Source organism: Aotus nancymaae, unplaced genomic scaffold (genome assembly GCF_030222135.1).
Source record: "Aotus nancymaae isolate 86718 unplaced genomic scaffold, 86718_ANA_hifiasm-v0.15.2.pri h1tg000004l, whole genome shotgun sequence".
In the NCBI taxonomy this organism is placed as follows: Eukaryota; Metazoa; Chordata; class Mammalia; order Primates; family Aotidae; genus Aotus; species Aotus nancymaae.
This window is the reverse complement of record NW_026988415.1, coordinates 46365658-46388317: the sequence shown is the minus strand read 5'-3', so window position 1 is coordinate 46388317 and position 22660 is coordinate 46365658.

Below are 22660 nucleotides of genomic sequence, written 5' to 3'. Positions count from 1 at the left end.
CGGCACTCTGGGAGGGAGAGCACAGCAATTGTGATACATTGAACTCAGTGCTGCCCTGTTAGGGCAGAAAACAAAACTGGACCAATGTTAGCTGACACCCACCCAAAGAGGAAGGATTTAAACCAGCCCTAGCCAGAGGGGAATTGCCACTTCCAGTGGTCTGAACATGAGTTTGCTCAAGCCTCACCGCCACTACAGGCTGAAGTACTCTGAGGCTCTAAATAAACTTCAAAGGGAGTCTAGGCCACAAGGACTGCAATTCAGGTGAGTCTCAGTGTTGAACTGGCCCAGACCCAGTGAACTGAGCAGCATGCGACCTACTGAGACACCAGCGGGGGTAGCATCAGCCCCTCCCCATTCCCAGGCTGCACAGTTCATTGCTCCAAAAGAGATTCCTTCCCTCCATCTGAGGAGAGGAGAGGGAAGAGTGGGGAGGACTTTGCCTTGCATCTCAGATACCAACTCACCCACAGCAAGATAGGGCACTGGTCAGAGTCATAAGGCCCCCTTTCCAGGTCCTAGCTCCTAGATGGCATTTCTAGATACACTCTGGACCAGAAGGGAATCTGCTGCCTTGAAGGGAAGGACCCTGTCCTGGCAAGATTTATCACCTGCTAACTGAAGAGCCGTTGGGCCCTGAATGACCAGCAGCAATCCCCAGGTATCATGATGAAGGCCTTGGGTAAGATTCTGAGACTTGCTGGCTTCAGGTAAGACTCAGGATATTCACAACTGTGGTGGTAAGAAGCAAGACCCCTTCTGCTTAAGAAAAGAGGAAAAAGTAAAGGGACTTTCTCTCGTATCTTAGATATCAGCTTGGCCCCAGGGAGGTAGAGCACCAAGTGGACTCTTGGGATCCTAGATTTCAGATCTTGGCTTTTGGATAGCATTTTTGGACCTGCCCTAGGACAGAAGGTGTGTAGTGCCCAGAAGGGTGAGTCCTAGGCCAGGCAGCATTCACAAGCTGACTGAAGAGCCCTTGGGCCTTAAGATAACATAATCTGGCAGTACTCCCTGTGGGCTTGTAGTGGTGGTGGCCATGAAGTGAAGTTCATCTACCTTTACAATGGAGGAAGAAGAGTGGGAAGAACTGCATCTTGTGGTATGAGTGCCAGCTCAACCTCAGTACAATAGATCACTAGGTAGACTTCTAACACTTTTAACTCTTGTCCCTGGCTCTCAAATGGGAACTTTTGACTTGCCTGGGGCCTGGGGAAACTCACCACCCTGAAAAGAAGGCCACAGACCTGGCTGGCTTTCCAACAAGTTTATTGTAGAGAACCATAGCCTTGAATGAACATAGGTGGCAGCCAGGGAGTGGTTACAGCAGGTCTTGGGTGAGACCCAGTGCTGTGCTGGCTTTACGTCTGGCCCAGTATAGTCATAGTGGTGGTGGCCAGAGGGGTGCTTGTGTCACTCCACCCTTAGCTCCAGGGGGATCAGAACAGAGAGAGACTCAGTTCACTTGGGAGAATGTAATAGAAGAGAACAAGCGTTTCTGCCTGTTAATCCGGAGAATTTTCCTGAATTTTGTCCAAGACCATCAAGGCACTATCTCTACAAGTCTGCAAGAACCACAGTGTTACTGGGCCTGGGGTATCTCCTAAAGCAGATACAACTTAGATCATAGCAACCAAGTCCTTTTAAATATCTGAAAAACCTTCCCAAGAGGAAAAGACATAAACGAGCCCAGACTGAGAAGAGTAAAATAAATACCTAACTTTTCAATGCCCAGACACAGACTAACATCTGCAAGTATCAAGATAATTCAGGAAAACATGACCTCACCAAATGAAATAAATAAGGCACCAGAGACCAATCCTGAAGAAACAGAGGTATGTGACCTTTCAGACAGAGAACTCAAAATAGCTGTGTTAAGGAAACTCAAAATGGCTGTGTTTGAGGAAACTCAAATAAATTTAAGATAACACAAAGAAAGAATTCCAAATTCTATCATATATAATTAACAAAGTGATTGAAATAATTTTAAAATAATCAAGCAGAAATTCTACAACCAAAAGATGCAATTGGCATACTGAAGATTGCATCAGAGTCTTTTAATACCAGAATTGATCAAGCAGAAGAATGTATTAGTAAGTTTGAAGACAGGGTATTTGAAAACATAGTCAGAAGAGAATAAGAGAAAAGATTTTTAAAAAAATGAAGCACACCTACAGAATCTAGAAAATAGCCTCAAAAAGGCCAGTCTAAGAGTTATTGGCTTTAAAGAGGAGGGAGAGAAAGATCCCGGGTAGAAAGTTTATTCAAAGGGATAATAACAGATAACTTCCCAACCCTAGATAAAGAAAGATATCAATATTCAAGTGCAAGAAGGTTATAGAACACCAAGCAGATTTAACCCAAAGAAGACTACCTTAAGGCATTCAATAATCAAACTCCTAAAGGTCAAAGATAATGAAGGGATCCAAAAAGCAGCAAAAAATAAAAAAAAAAAAATTTTAAATGGAGCTCCAAATGAAGGCAGCAGACTTTTTAGTGGAAATCTTACAGGCCCAAAGAGAGGTGCATGACATATTTAAGGTGTTGAAGGAAGAAAGTCTTTACCTCAAAATAGTATAACTGGCAAAAATATCTTTCAAATATGAAGGATAAATAAAGATTTCCCCAGAAAAATAAAAACTGCAGGATTTCAACACCAAACTCATCCTAAAAGAAATGCCAAAGAGAGTAGTACTTCAATCAAAAAGAAAAGAATGTTAATGAGCAATAAGATATCATGTGAGGTATGAAATTCACTGGGAATAATAAGTACACAGAAAAACACAGGATATTATAACACTATAACTATGATGTGTGAACTACTCTTATTTTAAGTAGAAAGACTGAACAATGAACCAATCAAAATAATAGCTACAACAAATTTTCAAGACATACACAGCACAATAAGATATAAATAGAAACAACAAAAGGTTTAAAAGCAGAGGGACAAATTTAAGATGTAGAGTCTTTATTGGTTTTCTTTTTATTTGTTTGTTTATGCAAACAGTGTTGTTATCAGCTTAAAATACTGGATGATAAGATAGTATTTGCAAGCCAGGTGGTAACCTCAAACCAAAACATACAAAAGATAAATAAAAAATAAACAGCAAGAAATTAAATTATACCAGAGAAAATCACTTTTGCTAAAAGGAAGCTAGGAGGAATAGAAAGGAGGAAGAGAAGACCAGTAAACAACCAGAAAACAAATAACAAAATGGCAGGAGTAAGTCAGTACTTATCAATGATAACATAAAATGTAAATGGACTAAAATCTTCAATCAAAAGTCATAGAATGGCTGAATGGAGGAAAAAACAAGACCCAATGATCTGTTGCCTACAAGAAGCACACTTCACCTATAAAAATACACACAGACTGAAAACAAAGGGATGAAAGAATATATTCCATGCCGATGGAAACCAAAAAAGAGCAGGAGTAGCAATACTTATATCAGACAAAATACATTTCAAGACAAAAACTGTAGAAAGAGACAAAGAAGGTTACTACATAACAATAAAGAAGTGAATTCAGCAAGAGGATATAGCAATTTTAAATATATATGCACCCAACACTGGAGCACCTGGATACATAAAGCAAATACTGTTAGAGCTAAAGAGATAGATAGACCCCAATATGATGATAGCTGGAAATTTAAACACCCCATTTTCCACATTGGACAGATCTTCCACACAGAAAATTAGCAAAGAAACATTGGACTTAATATGCACTATAGACCAAATGGTTGTAATAGATAATTGCAGAACGTTTCATCCGACAGCTGTGGAATACATATTATTTTCCTCAGCATATGGATTATTCTCACAGATAGACCATATGTCAGGTCAGAAAACAAGTCTTAAAATATTCAAACAATTTGAAATAGTATCAAGCATCATCTCTGACCACAAAGGAATAAAACCAGAAATCAATAACAAGAAGAATTTTAGAAACTATCCAAATACATGGAAATTAAATAATATGCTCCTGAATGACTAGTGGGTCAATGAAGAAATTAAGGACATTGAAAAATTTCTTGAAACAAATGATAATGTAAACACAACATACCACAATTTATGAGATACAACAAAAGCAGTACTAAGAGGGAAGATTATAACAAGTGCCTACATCAGAACAAAAAAGTTTAATAACCTAATGATTCATCTTAAAGAACTAGAAAACCAAGAGGTAACCAAAACCAAAATTAGTAGAAGAATAGAAATAATAAAGATCAGAAGAAAATAAATAATAAAGATTAGAGCAGAAATAAATGAAATTCCCATGAAGAAAACAATACAAATGATCAACAAAACAAAAAGTTGATTCTTTGAAAAGGTAAACAAAATTGACAATCCTTTAGCTAGACAGAAAAAAGGACAATATTAAAATAAATACAATCAAGGACAGGAGACAAAAGAAGGAGACATTACAACTGATACCACAGAAATTCAAAGTATTATTAGTGGCTACCATGAGCAACTATATGCCAATAAATTGCAAAATACAGAAGTGGACAAATTTCTAGACACATGTAACAGACCAAAATTAAAGCATGAATAAATCCAAAATCTGAAGATACCAATAATGAGTAACAATAGCCAAGTTGTAATAAAAAGTCTCCCAGTAAAGAAAACCCTGGGACCTGATGCCTTCATTGCTGAATTCTACCATACATTTAAACAAGAATGAATATTATTTTGAAAAAAATGGAGGAGGGAATATTTACAAACCTATTGTACAAGACCAATATTACCTTGATACCAAAATCATACAAAGACACATCAAAAAAAAAAAGAAAAAGAAAGAAAGAAAACTACAGGACAATCTCTCTGATGAATATGGGTGCAAAAATCCTCAACAAAATAGTAGCAAACAGAATTCAACAATACATTAAAAAGATAATTCATTATGACCAAGTGGGATTTATCCCAGGGATGCAAGGATGGTTCGGCATGTGCAAATCAATCAATGTGATACATCATATTAACAGAATGAAGGACAAAACCATATGATGATTTCAATTGATGCTGAAAAAGCATTTGATAAAATTTAACATCCTTTCATGATTTAAAAAAACTTGATACCCCAAAACCTAAAATGCAATAAAAAATAAAAAATAAAATAAAATAAAATAAAATAAAATATCTGGAAAAAAAAAAAAAACTTGAAAAGCTGGGTATAGAGGAAACATATCTCAACATAATAAAAGCTATATATGACAGACCAATAGTGAATATCATACTGAATGAGGAAAAACTGAAAGCCTTTCCTCTAAGATCTGGAGCACAACAAGGATGTTCCCTTTCACCACTGTTATTCAACACAGTACTGGAAGTACTAGCTAGAGCAATCAGACAAGAAAAATAAATAAAGGGCATCCAAATTGGAAAGGATGGAGTCAAATTCTCCTTGTTTGCAGATGATAAGATCTTACATTTTAAAAAATCTAAAGACTCCACAAAATCAATCACAATTGATAAACAAATTCAGTAAAGATGAAGCATACAAAATTGACATACAAAAATCAGTAGCATTTCTATATGCCAACAGTAAACAATCTGAAAAAGAAATAAAAAAGTAATCCCATTTACAATCACCACAAATAAAATTAAATACCTAGGAGTTAACTAAACCAAAGAATTGAAAGATCTTTATAATGAAAACTATAAAATGCTGATGAAAGAAATTGAAGAGGACACCAAAAATGGAAAGATATTCCATGTTTATTGACTGGAAGAATCAACATTGTTAAAATGTCCATATTACCCAAAGAAATCTACATATTCAATGCAATCCCTATCAAAATATCAAGGATGTTCTTCACAGAAATAGAAAACATAACCCTAAAATTTATATGGAACTATAAAAAATCCAGAATAGTCAAAGCTACCCTAAGCAAAAGGAATAGAACTAAAGGAATCACATTACCTGACTTCAAATTATACTACAGCGCTAGAGTAACCAAAATATCATGGTATTGCCATAAAAACAGATGCATAGACCAGTGGAACAGAATACAGAACTCAGAAACAAATCCACACACCTACAGTGAACTCATTTTCAACAAAAATGCCAAGAACATACACTGAGGAGAAGAAAGTATCTTCATTAAATGGCACCAGGAAAACTAGATATTCATATGCAGAAGAATGAAATTAGACCTCTCTTTCTCACCATACACATATATCAAATCAAAATGGACCAAAAACTTAAATCTGAGACCTCAAACTATGAACTATTATAAGAAAACCTCAGAGAAACTCTCTAGGACATTGGTCTGAGTGAAAATTTCTTGATTAATATGCCACAAGCACAGGCAACCTAAGCAAAAATGAACAAATGTGATCACATCAAGTTAAAAAGCTTCTGCACAGCAAAGGAAACAATCAACAAAGTGAAGAGACATCCCACAGAATGATAGAAAACATTTGTGAGCTACCCATCTGACAAGAGATTAATAATCAGAATATATAAAGAGCTCAAACAACTATATAGGAAAACATCTAATAATCAGATGCTTAAATGGGCAAAATATTTAAATAGACATTACTTAACAGAAGACATACAAGTGGCAAACAAATATGAAAAGGTGCTCAATGTCATTGATCATCAGAGAAATGCAAATCAAAACAAATGAGATGCTATCCCACCCCAGGTAAAATGGCTTATATTCAAAAGATGCAATAACAAACGCTGGCAAGGATGTGAAGAAAAGGGAACCCTCATACATTGTCGGTTGGAATGTATATTAGAACAACTGCTATGGGGATCAGTTTGGAGGTGCCTCAAAAAACTAAAAATTGAGCTACCATATATTCCAGCAATCCCACTGCTGGGTATATATATTTAAAAGAAAGGAAGTCAGTATGTTGAAGAGATATCTGCAGTCCTATGTTTGTTGCAGTACTGTTGACAATAGTCAGAATTTGGAAGCAATGTAAGTGTCCATTAACAGATGAAAAGATAAACAAAATATGGCACCTATATGCAATGGAGTACTATTCAGCCCTAAAAAAGAATAAGATCCAATCACTTGCAACAACATGAATGGAACTGGAAATCATTATGCTAAATGCAATAAACCAGGCACAGAAAGACAAACATCAAATGTTCTCATTTATTTATGAGATCTAAAAATCAAAACTATTCAACTCATGGAGATAGAGAGTAGAAGGATGGTTACCAGAGTCTGGGAAGGGTAGTAGGAGGTGGGTAGGAGATGGGGCTGGTTAATGGGTACACAAAAAAATAGAAAGAATGAATAAGACCTAGTATTTGATAGCACATTATGGTGACTATAGTCAATAATTTAATTGTACATTTTAAAATAACTAAAAGAGTATAATTGGACTGTTTTTAACACAAAGAATAAATGCTTGAGGGTATGGATACCCCGTTTTACATGATGTGATTTTTACACATTGCATGCCTGTATCAAAACATCTCATGTAACCCATAAATATATACACCTACTGTGTACTCACAAATATTAAATAATTTTTTAAAAAGGAAAAGAAAAATAAGTAATTAAAAAAAAAAGAATGAGAAACCACTGTATATCTATTAGAATAGCCCAAGTCCAAAGCACTAACAACACCAAGTGTGGATGAGGCTGTGGAACAGCAGAAACTCTCATTCATTATTTGTGGGAATGAAAACTAATAGAGTCATGTTGGAAGACAGCTTGGCAATTTCTTGCAAAACTAGACATACTCATACTATGAGATCCAGTAATTATGGTCCTTGGTATATACCCAAATGAATTGAAAACTTATGGACACACAAAATCTGCACCCAGATGTTTATAGACTCTTTATTCATAATTGCCAGAAATTAGAAGTAGTCAAGATGTCATTCAGAAGATGAATAAATAAATAAACTGTGATACATTCAAATAATGGAATATTATTCAGCAGGAAATAAATGAGCTACCAAACCACAAGAGAACATAAAAAATCTTAAAAGCATATTGCTAAGTGAAAGAAGCCAATCTGAAAGGGATACATACTGTATGATTCCAACTGTACGTCATCATAAATAAAGCAAAACTATGAATATGCTAAAAGGATCAGTGGTTGCCAGGGGTTAAGTAGGAGGGAAGGATGAATAAGTGGAGCACAGAAGATTTTTAGGGCAGTGAAAGTACTATGTTTGGTACTATAATGGTGGATATGTGTCATTATACATTTGTCAAAACCCATGGAAGTAAACTCTAATATAAAGGATGGACTTTGGGTGATAATGATGTGTCAATAGAGGTTCATCGGTTGTAACAAATGTGCCATTGTGGTGTGGGATTTTGACAGTGGGGAAAGCTGTGTGTACACAGAGGCAGGGGGCATATGGGTCATTCCTTTATGTCCCACGCAATTTTGCCGAGAACCTAAAACTTCTGTAAAAAATAAAGTCTATCTTAATAAGATAGCAAAAGCAAAATGATAAAGATATGGAAACTGGAAAAAAAAAGATAATAAAAATTGAGGATCAATCTAGGAATCTAATATCCATCTAATTTAGAAAGAGAGAAAATGTAGGGATGAAATACATCATATAAATAATGTAAGAAAATTCCCAGAACCAAAGGATGCAAGTCCACAGATTAAAAGGGCCCATCGTGCACTCAGCAAAATACACATCAAAAGAGACTGACCATTCTGAAGCGATTTGAGTATTGTCAATGGGAGCTGGTCTGCAGCAAGATTATATTATGAAATATGTTGTTCTTTTTCAGTAGCTCTAATTTAAGGCTTAGTAATACATCTAGGTCACTTCAGTGGAGTTTTCATTAGAATTAGTTGGCAGAGTTGTGTAGGCATTCAATTTATTCTGTTTCTTGGCTAGCCTCTTAACATTGAACATGAAGGAGACTGGATAAGAAAGTACAGATGGGTTAACACAAAATCATCCCCAGTATAAGAAAAAACACTCCAAGTACCTGGCCTAATGGGAGTTCTGTATCTTCATATATACAAGGCAGCCTCCTCATTGTTGATAACCAAAATGTTCATAAACTATTTTATATAGTGTGTTATTACCCACACCCTAGGCTGGATCTAGATTTTGAAACATTCTCTGGAAAAGGAAATGATTGGGTTTTCTGTGTTTTTTAGTGGTTTCCTAGTCATCTTTATTCACATAAAAATTCAAGCAAAAGCCCAAAAGTAATTTTTCAGGTCAATATTTCCAGGCAAGCAAATTTTATATGCCAGTCAGATTTATTGTAATAGGAATAGAATGAATTAAGTCAGCTGCTTCTAGATGATGTTTGTGATTGATTTTCCAGAACACCTTGGAGACTATCCGTTTATCTCCTCCTGTTCTCAGTTTTTTTAAAAAAGTTCTTTGGCCAGGCACATGCTATTTTCCACCTATCCTCCTTGGCACCTACTACTGCACAGCGCCACATGTTCTTTTCACCCAAATTGCTTGACTTTACCACATCTCACTGAAGTTTTTCTTTCTCCCTACAGTTGCTGCTCTTATGTCAAATTCTCTTTGAATAATCTTTCTTTTCTTGTCTCTCTCTCTCTTTCATAGTCACATTCTAATGACTCATTTGATAATATCCAAAAGGCTTATTTAGAAAGAAGGAAGATCAGCAGGAAGAAAAAACATCTTCTCTTACTCCAGATTTTTTCCCACTTTAAAATACAATGTTCTATCATCTTGTAGAATTTTTTAAGTTTTCAGAAGTGAATATTAATCAAGTCATAATATGAGGCATTGAAGGAGTCCATTCACCTCTCTGACTCAATCTTATCTTTTATAAAAGGCAGTCACTAAATTGCCCAGAGCTTATCCCTTTTGAATAAGTAACTTCTTTTTTTTTAATCCACTGCTTTCTCATTGGTCTCTGCTTAAGCATTCTGAGTGGAGTCATCCTTGTAAAATGAAAAACTGAAGGGAAAAGCCTCTCCATGATTTGATGAGGGTCACATGGCTGGTCTGTGACATTAAGAAATAGCCTGGTAAACTCAGTACACCAGACAATCTTCCCACTCAGTTGTAAATCATTTAAACTCATATTTAAGTATAATACCTTGCCTTGGTTTCTGTGCCACAGTAGTCATTTTATTGTTTCTGGCAGAGAAGGAAGGAAAAAATGAAAAGTAATATAGTGGTTGAAAGCTAAATCTCTTTAACAGACTGAGCTTTTTTAAAAACTCACTGTTTTCCTCCAATTCCTTCCTTTTGCACCCCAGACTTGGTCTCACTTCAAGAATGTATAAAAAATTATTAGTTCATCTTCTCTGGGAATAACTATCCCTACCATAAGTGGGAAGAGTCCTGGAAAAGGAATCATGAGACCCAGGCACTTGTCCTAGTGGGGCCACTAATTAGCTGTGTTACTTTTGGCAAGTTGTTTCATGACTCTGACCTTCAGTTTTTCTATCTGTAAAAATAAGAAGGTTGGAGGAGAAAATTTCTAAGGTCGTTTTAGTCCCAACTTAACTTGATGGTCAAAAGAAATTTATGGTCAATAAAAGAAAATACACACTGTGAATATACATACACATGAAGTAAATATTGAAGTAAGAAGAGACTAATTGGTCAGGGCAAAAGGCAATGCACATGTGTGCACACACACAAACACACACACAAATCCAAAGATGCATGAAGCTGAAAAGTATAAGATGGTGTTAGCAATTTAAGAAGGTATTTAGATACTGTTTGTTATGTCATCCATTTTACAAAGAACTTGAAGCCTTGGGTTAGATGGTCATTTTCCACCTCTAAGCTGTCCTTTCTTTTATAAGTTGATGCAGCTATCAATATGGGATGGTGTCTTACTTTGGGTTGCTATAACAGAATACCATAGACGGGGTGGATTAAACAACAAACATTTATTTCTCACAGTTCTGGAGGCCGAGAAATCTTAAATCAAAGTGCTGGCAGATACAGTGTCTGGTGAGGGCCCACTTTGAGATTTATGGACAGTTGTCTTCTCAGTTCCTTACAGGAGTGAGGGAGTTCGCTGTGGTTTCTTTTATAAGAGCTTTCATCGGGGCCGGGCACGGCGGCTCACACCTGTAATCCCAGCACTTCAGGAGGTCAAGGTGGGCTGATCACGAGGTCGAGAGATAGAGACCATCCTGGCTAACATGGTGAAACTTTGTCTCTACTAAAAATGCAAAAAATTAGCCGGGCAAGGTGGCATGCGCCTGTAGTCCCAGCTACTCTGGAGGCTGAGGCAGGAGAATCGCTTGAATCCTGGAGGCTGAGGTTGCAGTGAGCCGAGATCGTGCCACTGCACTCCAGCCTGGCACGAGACTCCGTATCCAAAAAAAATAAAATAAATTTTAAAAGTCAGCTTTCATCCCATTTATGAGGGCTCTGCTCTCCTGACCTAATCACCTCGAATAGGCCCCACCTTCAAACACCATCACATTGGGAATTAGAATTCCAACATACGAATTTGGGGAAGACATGAATACTCAGTCTATAGCAGACAGGTTGAAAGTAAGGGATCTTGACCTTGAAAGATGAGCTTGTATGGAAACATGGAATCTGACCAATGAAAGGCATTAGCACCATTTGGTAACCTACAGAGGATGAACACCATTGTTTCAGCCAGACACAGTGACATCATTGGCAACATAAGAGAAAGTTGGCAAACATTCTATGTGGCTGTGTGTGCACCAAGGTACAGAAACGTAGCCAAATAAACTCATGTTCAGTGTTTCTTTTAGGTATGTCTTTTCTTTATTACATTAGGGTACATGAATGAGCTTAAATAACTATTAGATAATAATTCTTCCAGAACCATATTTCTCAAATTAGGTACACATAGGAATTATCTGTGGGAAGTTGTTAAAATATAGATTCCAGGGTACCATTCCTGGGATTATAATTCAATAGGTCTGTAATTATGACCACCAATGTGTATCTTTAAAAGTACCTCTGGTGCATTCTAATGCAAGTCAAATCATACTTTGTAAAAACACTGAGGCAGAGAGAATATATCAGGCCTCTTATACCTGGAACCTGCTCATATACAGCCCATTAAAATAACTTCTTTCAAGCAAAAGAGTTCCCTATAGTGAATTTTTCATTATATCAAAAGGCATAAGCAATACATAGAAAATTCAGATATAATCCAAATCTAAAGCTATTATGTATTTGGTCACTAAAAAAATATATAGGCTACTGATTATCTCCTCTGCCTCTAACATCTTACCATCACCTTTATTGGTTTTGCCCCTTGAGTGTTTTAGCACACTAATCTACCTCAGACATTATTTTACAAAAATTTTAAGAAGAATTTATAGCATTTCATTGCCCTCAGACTATTGACCATTTCCACTTTCTTGAAACCCTTTTTTTCCCCTGGCTTCCATGACACCATGCTCTCAATATTTAAGGTCTACTATTCTGGCAGTGACATATCAGTTACCTTTGTGAACTTTTCTTCCTATCCCATTCTTTATTGGATATTAATTTCCAGAACTCTGCTCTAGGTCTTCTTTTTATTCTAAACATCTTTTTGAGGCAAAGTCATTATTTCAGGTTTTTTAAATTACCATATCTATGTTAACATCCAGTAAGTCTGAAACTCCAGCCCAGGTTGTTCTTCTGACCTAGTCAACCATCTACTTGACTTTCCCACTTGAATGATGCTCAAGTACCTCTAAACCAATATGTTTCAAACTGAATTTGCAAAACCCAGGAGATCTACCACTGGATCTATCCAGGACAACTATGAAAGAAAGAAGAAGGAGTAGGAGCGAGGGGAGGGAGGGGGAAGAGAGAGAGGGAGGGGGATCAGGGAGGGGGACAGTGAAGGAAGAAGGAAGAGGAAGAAAACAAGGAGAATAGAAAGGAAAGGCAGAAGGGGAGGGGAAGCAGGAAGGGGAAAAACAAAGGGAATGGGAAGAGGAAGAAGAAGAGAAGAGGAGGAGTAGGAGGAGAAATAATGAAAGGCATCAGGTTGGAAAGAAAGAATTTAAAATATCTTTATTTGCAAACGACATTATCCTATAGTGAAAATCCTTAACACTGCACTAAAAAATAGAAGAAAATAGTAAAGCCAATAAACAAGTTTAGCAAAGTTTCAAGATACAAAATCAATATATGAAACCCACTTGTATTTCTATGTACTATAAATGAATGAATCAGACCTAAGTAAATAAAAAGACATCCTGGGTTCATAGATTGCAAGACTTGATTTATTAATAAGGCAATATTCCTGGCCGAGCACAGTTGCTCATGCCTGTAATCCCAGCACTTTGGGAGGCTGAGGCAGGTGGATCATGAGGTCAGGAGTTCGAGACCAGCCTGACCAACATGGTGAAACCCTGTCTCTACTAAAATCACAAAAATTAGCTGGGCATGGTGGTGGGCACCTGTAATCCCAGTCACTCAGGAGGCTGAGGCAAGAGAATCGTTTGAACCTGGGAGGCAGAGGTTGCAGTGAGCCAAGATCACGCCACTGCACTCCAGCCTGGGTGACAAGAGTGAAACTCCATCTCCAAAAAAAAAAAAAAAAATCAAAATTCTAACTGACTCATTTGCAGAAATTGACAGGTTGATCCTAACATTAAGATGAAAAGGAAATAAACCTATAATAGATAAAACAATCTTGAAAAATAAAAATCAAGTTGGATGACTCATTCTTTCTGATTTCAAAAAACTACAGTAATCAAGACAGTGTTACAATGGAATAATATAGGCATATAGACCAATTGAATAGAATAGAAAGCCCAGAAACAAACCTTCGCATATATGGTCAAATAATTTTTGAGAAGCCTACCAAGATAATTCAACGGAGAAAGGACAGTCTTTTCAACCAATGATGCTGTGAAAACTATGAATGAACTTGGATCCCTACCTCACATACCATATACAAAAACAAACTCAAAATGGATTAAAGATCTAGATGTAAAATCCAAAACCATAAAACTCTTAGAAGAAAACATAGAGGTAAATAGTCATGACCTCTGATTTGGCAATGAAGTCTTAGATAGGACATCGAAAGTACAAGCAACAAAATAAAAAAAAAATGTGTAATGTGGAATTCATAAAAAGCCAAACTTTTACAGATAAAAAAAATTACCAAAAAAGTGAAAAGGTGACATATAAAATGGAAGAAAATATTTACAAATTATATGCATGTTAAGGGACTTTATGCAGAACACATAAGAAAACCTCTTACATCTCAATAATAAAAACACAAATAACCCAATTTAAAAATAGTCAAGATATTTGAATAGACATTAAGAAGATATACAAATGGCTAATAAGCAGATGAAAACTGCTCAACATCATTAATGATTAGGGAAATAAAAATAAAAACCACAATGAAATACTACTTCACACCCAGTAGTATTGCTATTATATGTGTGTATGTGTATGTGTGTGTGTGTGTGTGTGTGTGTGTATGTATTATTTTAACTTTCCTTTTTCTCTTTAAAAAGGGAAAAAGGCTGGGCACGGTGGCTCACATCTGTAATTCCAGAACTTTGGGAGGCCCAGGCATGCAGATCACCTGAGGTCAGGAGTTCATGACAAGCCTGGCCAACATGGTGAAACCCTGTCTCTACTAATAATACAACAACAACAAATTAGCTGGGCCTGGTGGTTCTTGCCTATAGTCCCAGCTACTGAGGAGGCTGAGGCACAAGAATCGCTTGAATGTGGGAGGCAGAGGTTACAGTGAGCTGAGATCGTGCCACTGCACTTCAGCCTGGGCAACAGAGTGAGACTCTGTCTCAAAAATAATAACAATAATAATAACAATAACAAGTGTTGGAAAGAATGTGGAGAAATTGGAATGCTCGTACATTGCCAATGGAAATGTAAAATGGTGCAGCCACTGTGAAAAACAGTTTAGTGGTTCCTCTGGAAGGTTAAACATAGAGTTATCATATGTCCCAGCAATTCCATTCCGAAGGATATACCTAAGAGAATTTAAAAACATATGTTCACACAAAAACTTGCATTCAAATGTTCATAGCAGCATTAGTCTTAATAAGCAAAAAGTGGAAGCAAGCCAGTGTCTAGCTACTAATGAATGATTAAACAAAATGTAGTATGTATATCCATACAATGGGATATTGTTTGGCAATAAAGAAGAATGAAATGCTTATACATGATACAACATGGATGAACCTTGGAAATGTTATGCTAAGTGAAGAAGCCAAACACAAAGGTCACATATCATATGATCCCATTTCTATGAAATGTCCAGACGAGGCAGATTCATAGAGACAAAAAGTAGATTAGTGGTTGTCAGGGACTGGGAAAATGGAAAACTGAATCATACATTTTTAAATGGTGAATTTAATGGTATGTGAATTATATGGCAATAAAAAGTAAATTAAAAGAACAATAGAATTGGGCTGGGTATGGTGGGTCATGCCTGTAATCCCAGCACGTTGGGAGGCTGAGGTAGGCAGATCACTTGAGGTCAGGAGTTCAAGACCAGCCTGGCCAACATGATGAAACACCATCTCTATTAAAAATACAAAAATTAGCTGGGCACGGTGGCTCATGCCTGGAATCTTAGCACTTTGGGAGGTTGAGGCGGGTGGATCATGAGGTCATGAGTTCAAGACCAGCCTGACCAACATGGGGAAACCCTGTCTCTACTAAAATTACAAAAAATTAGCTGGGTGTGGCGGTGGGCACCTGTTATCCCAGCTACTCGTGAGGCTGAGGCAGGAGAATCGCTTGAACCCAGGAGGCGGAGGTTGCAGTGAGTAGAGATTGTGCCACTGCACTCCAGCCTGGTGACAGAGTGAGACTCCATCTGAAGAAAAAAAAAAAATGAAAAAAGAAAAGAAAATGCATATATTGCTTTGTGTCTCATATTTTAACAGGTTTGTTTGGGTGCGTCACCAGTGACATTTAGGATGTGGGTACAAGTCGAGAGTTCTCTTATGGGCTTGTTGAACTCTGCTACCTGCCTAGAGAGGCAAGAGGAGTGGTTCATATTTCCTATAGAGAACGAGGGGATTGCTTTGGGATCTGACCTCCACAATGCGAGAAAGAGCAATGACAGACTCTTTCAAGTCTCATTTCCCAATGTATTTTTGTCCTAGTATAAAGCCAACATGCAATGCATTCCTTCAGGTTCAGTATCCCATCCTAGGAGAAAAGGAACCACCTGTGCCTGAGGTCATCCCACAGGACATGCGTAGCAGTTACTCTTGTTGAGGGCTTGTACTGAAAATTTGAGCCATTCGACCCAGGCATTTACATCCTCGTACCCTGTCTCAATTTCTAAGGTTTGCCTTAAATCCTTTAGCTCAATTATTTTTACTCTTTTAGGGTCATTATGTGGTAGACTAAAGTGTTTATTAAGGTTTGGGGTTGGAGTAGTCCCAGGCAAAAGGAAGGTTGAGTTCTTGATTAGTATGAGAACAAATCACCCTAGGGGGTTCTTCTCTGTGATGTTTGCCCCTAACGCATATACCCAAGATGCTACTTTTTGTTTTCAATTTAAAACAGCTGAATTGTTAATGATGATGAGTATAGGATTGCGTTTTAAATTCTGGCAGCTCTTTGGTGGAGAGTCCTTGGACAGATGTAGTTATTCTTTAAGGGTCTTTGGCTTGGAGTTACCCACCCCATGTTTACTGTCCAACCCTGAATTTGGATAGTCCACCATACATCACCCTAGCCGGGGCAGGGTGATGCCCTATTATAACCTGTATCTGGTTTAGGGCAAAGACATTTATCTGCCTGTGAGAGCTATCTTTGATTTTCCAAATTTCCTCAAGATAAGATCTGACAAGCATTAAATTTTATAGTTTGGGGTGCTACTGTCTTGGTTACATTAATTACCACCTGATTGGGTAGGGAGGAGTCCCATGCCAGTTTCCATTTTGAGCTTCTGCTCTTTGTATAGTAGCCCATTCCAGCCTTATTAACTTCTGAAAACGGAGTCAGCCCATTTTTTAAAAGATTTTTCTCAGAGTTAACTTTAAGGGTTTCTCAGGTGACCCATGCACTTTCCGCTGGTCTTCCTCCCTTCTGGAGTTTCATTTACAAGTCCCTTGACTGGAGTATAGTGAGTCCAACCCTGTTCAGTTGTTCACACAGCTGTCTTAGTGATCAGAAGCACTTGATAGGGACCTTCCCAGCTTGGGTGGAGCTTGCCTTCTTTTCAAGTTTTAATTAGCACTAAGTCTCCAGGCCAGAAGTGGTGAACTGTGAACTCAAGAGACACCCTTTGAGTCAAAAGTTCTTTCAACCTAGGCAATGACAGGCTGGAAGATATGGACAGTATATAATCTCTTAAAAAATTATACGTGGTTTCCATAGTAAGGAAATTTGTAGTTCTGCCCAAATATGGTAGCCCATATAATAATTCATAGGGAGACAATCCCAAGTTTTTTCTTGGGGCTGTCTTTTTTTTTTTTTGAGACGGAGTTTTGCTCTTGTTACCCAGGCTGGAGTGCAATGGCGCGATCTCGGCTCACCGCAACCTCCGCCTCCTGGGTTCAGGCAATTCTCCTGCCTCAGCCTCCCAAGTAGCTGGGACTACAGGCACGCGCCACCATGCCCAGCAAATTTTTGTATTTTTAGTAGAGACGGGGTTTCACCATGTTGACCAGGATGGTCTCGATCTCTTGACCTCGTGATCCACCCGCCTCGGCCTCCCAATCTTGGGGCTGTCTTAATCCTAAGGAGTGCTATTGGGAGACATTTAGTCCAAGGCATTTTAGTTTCTAAGATTAATTTGGTGATATGCTTTTTGAGAGTTTGATTTATTCTTTCTACCTTTACAGAAGAATGGGGATGCCAAGGGGTGTGATAATTCCATTTAATTTGTAAATTTTCCATAATTCCCCTTAACACCCTTGAGTTAAAGTGGCTCCTGTAAGGTCCGTTCTCGCCGAGGATAAAACGAAGAAACTGAGGCCAGCACAAGAAAATCCAATGCAAAGGAATTTATTCAGGCTCCCGGGTGAGGTTCTGCGGTCCGACAGGAGGGGCCGGAGAACTCGCGCGGACTCCTCTTAGACGTGGGGTTTTATAGGGAGTGAAGGAGTTTGATTGGTTGTGCTCAAGGTGAGTGGGGCCTGGATGGGACAAAATGGTGGGGAGTGGGGCCCAGATGGTACAAAATGGCAGGGAGTGGGGCCCGGATGGGACAAAATGGTAGGCAGGGAGTGGGGCCCTGATGGAACAAAATGGTATCGGATAGGTCCTGCCGGGGCTTTTTTCCGGGCTCCCAGTGAATAGGGGGTGTGTCCGAGCTCCCGGCGAGGGAGGGGGATGCGTCCAAGCTCCCAGCGAGGGAGGGGGGTGTGTCCGAGCTCCCAGCGAGGGAGGGGGTGCATCCGAGCTCCTGGGGAGGGAGGGGGCGCGTCCGAGCTTCCCGTGAGGGAAGGGGGTGAGTCCGAGCTCCCGGCGAGGGAGTGGGGAGCATCCGAGAGCGTCCAAGCTCCCAGCGAAGCGGGGGGGGGTGCGTCCATGCTCCCGGCGAGGCAACCAGCCTTACAGCTCCCATTGTTGAATTAATATTTTTTATCTGGTCAAATCTAGGTACAATCTGTTTTAATATTAATTTGACCACATTCCCAGTGGTGCCTGTTGGAAGGCAAAGGTTTTCACCCAGCTGGAAAGGTGATCTATGATCACCAGTAAATATTTTAATCTTCCTACTTTGTGCATTTCTGTGAAATCTACTTGAATGCTTTGAAATGGTCTTAGTCCAGGTCTTCCTCCTGTGGCCTGTTTTCTAATCACCTTTTTGTTTATTCTTTGACAAATTACATAACTTCCGCATACTTGTTTAGTGAGGGTATAAATCTTTATATACCCATAATACCCAACTATTGCATTACACAGAGCCTGAGGCTCCCAATGACTCCCTTTGTGTAATATAGACATTAGTTCTCTCATTAGGATTTTCCTTCTTATTTCTCTTCCATCAGGAAGTACTCATGTCCCATCTTTAGTTTGAGTGACCTTTATCTTGTCTAATTCTTCCTTCTCCTCTCTGGTAAACTGGGGCCTTAATACTACCTTAGAGATGTCTGGGATCAGGCTAAACAGCTTAATTTCTTTCTCCAGGGAGGCTTGCTTAGCAGCTTTATCTGCAAGCCTGTTTCCTACAGCTTCTATAGTGTTTCCTTTCTGATGACCATTTACATGAACTATGGCTACCTCTGCTGAAAGCAGGAGGCTTTCTGAAACCTGTTTGAACAGTTCCCCATGTACCAATTATTTTCCCCTCCTATTTATTAGGCTACACTCTGTCCAGATTTTCCTAAAAGTGTGTACCACTCCATATGCATATTTAGAATTAGTATATATAGTGCCTTCTTAGCCTTCAAGCAGCTTTAGGGCTTGGTTTAGAGCATATAATTTACAGGTTTGGGCCAACCAGTCATTAGGTAGTCTACCTTTCTTACATAAGGAGTGTTTATTTTCATTAATGACAGCATAACAATTATGTCTTTTGCCATTTATCACTCAGGATGACCCATTTACAAATAGCCTTATCCCATCATTTAGTGGAGCTTCCCTAAGGACTGATTTAACTTTGGTTTGGTATTTTATGATATTTGAGCAGTTATGATCTGATGTTTCTTTGTTCTCCTCTCTTTTCCATAGGAAATTGAGTGGATTCAGGCAAGTATTTGTTGTTATGACCAAATTATTTTTTTCTAGTAACATGGCTTCATATTTTAAAATTTGAAAATCTGTTGACCATTTCATGGCTTTTTGATTTAATATATTCCTGATGTGGTGTAGGGTGCTTACTGTTAGGGCCCTATCAAAGGTTAGCATTCGACTCTCTTCCACCAGCAGGGTTGTGGAAGCCACTGCTTGCACACATTTGGGCCACCCCCGAGAGACAGGATCAAGAAGCTTGGAGAAAAAAGCAACAGGTTGACTCTTTCCTTTCCAGATTTGAGTGAGCACCCCAAGAGCCATGCCCTGGTCTGCTGTTCCAAACAGATGAAACGGTTTCTCTAAAGATGAGAGGGCCAGGATGAGTGCTGTAATGAGGGTCTGCTTTAGCTCTTTCACTGCCTGAATTTCCTTTGAGGACCATTGCAAGGGATTGAGTTCCTCTTCTAGTAACTTAAGATACAGAATCTTTGTCTTTTGAGCATATGAATTAATCCATAACCTACAATAGCCAGTTAAACCTAAAAATTTTCAGAGTTCTCTCTTCGTTTTAGGCAAAGACAGACCACTATTCCTGATATCTTCTCTAACTTTATTCTTTGCTTCCCTTCACTAATCAGGGGTCCTAAATATTTAACTTTTTTTTTCTACAAACTGCAGTTTGTTCTTAGAGACCTGCAATCCCCCTTCTCCTAGGAAATTAAGCAAGCTTATGGTGATTTCTGATACCTCCCCAGAAATTAAAAGATCATCTACATATTGCAACAACTGGGTTTCCCTGGAAGTTTGGAATTCCTCTAGGACTTTTTCTAAGATTTGACCAAATAAGTTCGGGGCTTCCCTGAAATCTTATGGCAGCACAGTCCAGCGGTACTATTGTTTGCTTCCAGTTATAGGATTTTCCCATTTAAAGACAAAGAGGTCCCTACTCATAAAGTCTAGGGGACACACTGAGAATGTGTCTTTTAGATCCACGACACTGAACCACTTATGATCACAGAGTATCTTACTAAGGAGGGTGTAGGGGTTAGGCACTACAGGGTGGCGAGTCTGGACAATTTGATTTATAGCTCTTAGATCTTGCACCAATCTATACGACCCATCAGGCTTTTTGACTGGGAGAATTGGAGTATTGTATGGTGACATGCAGAGTTTTAATAGTTCATCTTTAATTAATCCGTCTTTTACCAGTTGGATACCTTTTTTTCACCTCATAGAAATGAGATATTGTTTCCTGCAAACTACTTCTCCTGGTTGTTTTAGTTCAATCTGTAAGAATGTGATTTTTTTTTTTTTTTTGAGATGGAGTTTCACTGTTGTTACCCAGGCTGGAGTGCAATGGCATGATCTCCGCTCACTGCAACCTCCGCCTCCTGAGTTCAAGCAATTCTCCTGCCTCAGCCTCCCAAGTAGCTGGGGCTACAGGCATGCGCCACCATTCCCAGTTAATTTTTGTATTTTTAGTAGAGACGTGGTTTCACTATGTTGACCAGGATGGTCTCGATCTCTTGACCTCGTGATCCACCCACCTCAGCCTCCCAAAGTGCTGGGATTATAGGCGTGAGCTACCGTGCCCAGCCAAGGATGTGATTTTTAGCCGTCCTCTGTTGCCTTCCCTAATCCACACAAGAGGATTAACTTTTCTCTCCTCCTCCCCTTGTAGGAGGCCCATTATTACTTTTATTTGTCCTTCCTTTATTTCTAATCCTAAACCCAATCTCACAATCAGGTCTTGACCCAGGGAGTTAGTTCCTGCTTCAGGAACATATAAAAGTGACACCTCAATTTATTCTGATCTTAATCTACTTAACATTTTCTTGAATATTGGAACCTAAAATCCCACCCCTTTTACCCCTGATACTGTTGATTTTTCCTTAGAGTTCTGTACCCTTTGGTTGGTGAATTAGGCAGGAGCGAGCCACCCCAGTATCAACCAAAAATGTCACTTCTCCCTCGGGTCCCATCTTCAAATTTATCAAGGGTTCTTGGTGGGACCTGGTCAGAAAGAACCCTTGGCCCCCCTAGTCTTCATCAATTGTCATGATGGGGATCACCTTTTCTTCTTTTTTCCATTCAGCACATTCTCTCTTTAAATGCCTGGCTTTTCACGCTTGTAACATCCATTCATAGTCTTAGGAGCGTTTCCCTGCATTTCCCTTCTTCTTCTGTGTTGAAATTATCATTCCTTTGACTCTCTTTAGGAGGATTTTGATCTAACCTTTTTTTGACTACATCTTCCACAGAGGAAACTATGATTTTCGTTTTTTGTTTCTGTTTCTCTTCCTCTCTTCTTACAAAGACCTTCTGAGCTTCCCTCAGTAATTCTTCAATTGGTTTCTTATTCCATCCATTAATCTTTTGTAGTTTTTCTTGGTAATGTTAGGCCAGCTCTTAGTTACAAAGTTAACTTTCAAAAGGCTTTGCCCTACTGGATCATCCAAATCTATTCTGGAGTATTTTCTCATCTGATCTCTGAGCCTCCACAGAAATGCAGAGGGAGTTTCTTTTTCTTGTTGAATCTTGAATGCCCTGGAGACATTTTGTATCCTAAGAGTGTACTCTTGGATCCCTTTAATTATTAGTTCCTTGAGGTCTTGCATTTGGGCCTGGTCCCTGGGATCATTATTATCCCATTTGGGATCAACATTTGGAAATTTTTTTTCGGCTGACAAGACTTCTTGCCTGGGAGGGTGTTGCCTCTCCCAGATGGTCATAGACACTCTCCTAATCATTCCCCTTCCTTCTCCTGTGAACAGGATATTCATGATAGACATCTTTCACCCCAGTTGTAAAAGCTGGGTCCCAGGCCAGGCACAGTGGCTCACACCTGTAATCCCAGCACTTTGGGAGGCTAGTGTGGGTGGATCATTTGAGGTCAGGAGTTTAAGACCAGCCAGGCCAACATGGTGAAACCCCACCTTTACTAAAAATACAAAAAAAAAAAAAATTAGCCAGATGTGGTGGCAGGCACCTTAGCCCCAACTACTCAGGAGGCTGAGGCAAGAGAATCTCTTCAACCCAGGAGATGAAGGTTGCAGTGAGTCGAGATCATGCCACTACACTCCAGTCCGAGCGACA